Here is a 3811-nt window from a genome sequence, read left to right as displayed (position 1 = left end):
GCCCCGCGACGGGATTCCAGGGTCTCGGTCCCTCAAGCAGAAAAGAAAACTCTTCCCGGGGTTCTCGGCAGCTTCTCCGGTTTGTGTCGCGTTACCGCGACCGTGACATTACGAGGGTTAAAGTCGTTTTATCGCGGACGTAGCCGCAGCCTGGTTCCGGAATCAGGACCGGATTCCCTTTCGCCTTAACCTGGGTGGCGTCTCACGTTATACGATACATGGTTTCATATTTTCGAAGGCGCTGCGAAAGAAGCATGCGATGCCATAACGCGATGAACGGTACTAGGAAAATAAAAGAGACGGGAGAAAAACAATCAAATACCGGCTAAGAGAAATCAAAAAAAGGAAAAAGACACTTCTTTTAACCTTCTATCATTCTCACAAGCTTTCTTATTCATGTGTTTTCTTTGACCCCGCAACTTTAGATTTTTTCTCTTCGCGCACACCACAGAAGAATCACCGACACACGACTCAACCACAACCACGCCCGCTACTCATACGATAGATGCAACACATCACGCCCGTCACTAGGTCGGCTTTCGCCTGCGGCTTAGGATCGACTGACTCATGTCCAACCACTGTTCACATGAAACCCTTCTCCGCGTCAGTCCTCCAGGATCCCTCTGGAGTATTTGCTACTACCACCAAGATCTGCACCGACGGCGGCTCCGGGCAGGCTCACGCCCACAACCCTTCTACGCTCACCGTCGCGACCCCCCCTACTCGTCGGGGCCTCAGCGCCGTCGCTCTCTTCGAGCTGACACGGACGTTATTCGCTCTGCCGACCGACGGCCCGGTATAGGCACGACGCTATAGCGCCTCCCATTTTAAGGGCTAGTTGCTTCGGCAGGTGAGTTGTTACACACTCCTGAGCGGATTCCGACCTCCATGGCCACCGTCCTGCTGTCTTTAGCAACCAACTCCTTTTCGTGGGATCCGAAATGTGCGTCGTTTAGGCGCCTTAACCGGGCGTTTGGTTCATCCCACAGCGCCAGTTCTGCTTACCAAAAATGGCCCACTGGGCGCTCAGATTCAAATCAATTGCCGCGGCCTCAATCAAGGAAAAAGGCCGGGCTTCTCACCCATTGAAAGTTTGAGAATAGGTTGAGGTCGTTTCGACCCCAAGGCCTCTAATCATTCGCTTTACCGGATGAAACTCCGTTTGTTCTCTTTGCGAGCACCAGCTATCCTGAGGGAAACTTCGGGGGGAACCAGCTACTAGATGGTTCGATTAGTCTTTCGCCCCTATACCCAACTCCGACGATCGATTTGCACGTCAGAATCGCTGCGGACCTCCACCAGGGTTTCCCCTGGCTTCGTCCTGGCCAGGCATAGGTCACCATCTTTCGGGTCCCAACGTGTGCGCTCTGGGTTCGTCCGGCCGACTCGACCAAACCCTTTTAAGGGGGAAAGATCTCGCGAGCATTCGGACGCCCTGGGGTTGCGCCCGCTCTGTTCGAGACGGGATCACCCCTCGCGGATGCACCCTCATCGGGGCCGCTTCACTTTCATTGCGCCTCGCGAGTTTAGTTTGATAATTTCTCGACGACTTGCGCACATGTTAGACTCCTTGGTCCGTGTTTCAAGACGGGTCGGGTGGGACCCGACTTCTACTCTCCGCTCTGGGCCTCCACAGGTTGAGCACCGCAACTTTTTCTCTTTTACAAAAAAAAGCTACGACACCTCCCGGGAGGAGACAGGTCACGACCGGGCAGTACTGTTGGGAAACGCCGCGCTCGTCATCGCGGCACCCGCGAAGGTAACCACGAAACTCGCTAACGGACGCCCCGTGTAACAGACACCCAGTCGGTCGCGGAGTCCTACTAGGCCCCCCACTTGCGGACCTTGGCGTGGCTATTGCGATCGCAGAACGACTTATGCAAGAGAGCCGCCAATTCAGGCAGTCTCCATGCAGCGTTAAGGGCATACAACCAAGTGCCGGGAGCGGGGACTTGTTCGACCTTCGAGGGCCCACCCGTTTAACACCCCCTGAACGGTTTCACGCACTCTTGAACTCTCTCTTCAAAGTTCTTTTCAACTTTCCCTCGCGGTACTTGTTCGCTATCGGTCTCGTGGCGATATTTAGCCTTAGAAGGAGTTTACCTCCCGCTTAGGGCTGCACGCTCAAGCAACCCGACTCTTGGGAAGGGATCCGATGCACGGTCTCGGCTCGTCTTATCTACGGGCCTGACACCCTCTGTGGGTTGCTCGCCCCGTTCATGGAGACTTGGACGATAGATACCGGACAGACGCGCACGATCCTCCCGAACACCACATTCCTCGGCACCCGCTCAACCGGGCGCGAGGTTCGGTGCTGGGCTCATCCCTGTTCGCTCGCCGCTACTAAGGGAATCCTTGTTAGTTTCTTTTCCTCCGCTTACTGATATGCTTAAGTTCAGCGGGTAGTCTCATCTAAACTGAGGTCAGAATGAATTGTTTGTTTTCAAAAGGAGACAACACTTTATCTAGCTCGGCAGACTTTGGCGTTTTAAAGCCGGGAAAGATTGAATAATTGCCGGTTCAAATTTTTTTTTTTCGAAATAAAGCGAGTCTCTCGTTATTCGCAAAAATTAATTTACGAAAAGTGACAGGGCGTCCTGCGGCTTTTTGTATTGAAACAACGCGTCGTGCGCGAACCAAGCTTGCATAACGAGCGGTTAGAGTGAGTGATAATTCGCGGTGGTCGACACTTCGACACGCCCGGCGCACACACACAACTAAACTCGCGTTGAAGCGGTATATCGCGCACACGCAGCCGACACCTTGTTCGAGAAGATGTGTTTATTTCTAAAATTTTTTTTTGAGTTGGCTCAAAAATTTCCCATCTGTTTTGCCATCGAAAAAGGTTTCTTTTGAATAGAGAGGAAAAAAACAAAACAGGGCGAACCTTCTTTTATTTTTCCCCCTTTTTTGTATTTGAGGCATCGCGGACACTTAAGTCGCGCGGCACCCAGACGTTAGAGATTCGGGAGCTTTTATGCGGTCAGGCCGGGTGAAAAATAAATCTCGCCGCGACCCAACATGCAAAACCAAGACTGAAAAAATCTCTGTTCGTTCATCATTCGACCGACCCTCAGTCAGATGTGGCCCGAGCGAGAAGCTGGGCCGCCATTTACGTTCAAGATTTCGATGCTCCATGTGTTCTGCAGTTCGCATGGATTAGCGCACTTTGCTGCGCTCTTCATCGATCCACGAGCCTAGTGATCCACCGTTCAGGGTCGTATATAAAACGACATATTCGTTTTCTTCTCTCTTTTTCTCCAACCCGCCCAAGCAAATGAATGCGAGGGCGGAGAAAGAAAGCCAGAAAGAAAATGTTCCGATAAACACTCGTACTAGAATTTGGGTTTAGTGTGTTATTGTGATTTTGAATTCTTCCTACTTCATCGAGAGGGCGAAGGGCAAGCTTAAAAAACATTCGGTTTTCAACGGCATAGTGTCGGGCTTTGGAGTGTTAGTCTATACGACGCACACGCACGCAACCACGAGTATCTACGCCCGAAAAGAACGTCCAGAGTAAAGTCTCACACTTTCGTCCCCCACCGAGAATCAAAAAATCCCGAAGACGAAGAGAGAAACAAAAAAAAACAATTTCGATTGGGCGTATCCGCTTTAAACCACCGCGCATCAGAGCGCCTGATACCCGTTCAAAATCTTGATGTTTTTTTTTTTTCCGACTCTCCATCCACCGAGTTTTTATTTTTCAAAGTGTTTGATTTAGGGACTAAGACTTTATAAAATCTCCTTTATTGTTCCTTCGGTACTCGCGGCCCAGGCGGGCTATCGTATTCTTCACTCTACTAACGTCAAC

General features: G+C 51.2%; 2 non-coding genes across 2 annotated transcripts in view; both read right to left on the bottom strand.

Moving 5' to 3' along the window:
- LOC124319505 overlaps positions 1-2426 on the bottom strand; it is a 4579-nt gene extending 2153 nt beyond the window's left edge. The window contains exon 1 of the ribosomal RNA XR_006913202.1: positions 1-2426. This exon is cut by the window's left edge and continues 2153 nt beyond it. This is a non-coding gene — a ribosomal RNA (large subunit ribosomal RNA).
- A 641-nt stretch (positions 2427-3067) lies between these two features.
- Positions 3068-3220, bottom strand: LOC124319506. The gene has a single exon (XR_006913203.1). It is a non-coding gene; the product is annotated as a 5.8S ribosomal RNA (ribosomal RNA).
- Positions 3221-3811: the final 591 nt, after the last annotated feature.

Source organism: Daphnia pulicaria, unplaced genomic scaffold, assembly GCF_021234035.1.
Source record: "Daphnia pulicaria isolate SC F1-1A unplaced genomic scaffold, SC_F0-13Bv2 h1tg000172l, whole genome shotgun sequence".
Taxonomy (NCBI): domain Eukaryota; kingdom Metazoa; phylum Arthropoda; class Branchiopoda; order Diplostraca; family Daphniidae; genus Daphnia; species Daphnia pulicaria.
This window is presented reverse-complemented; position numbering and strand designations above follow the sequence as displayed.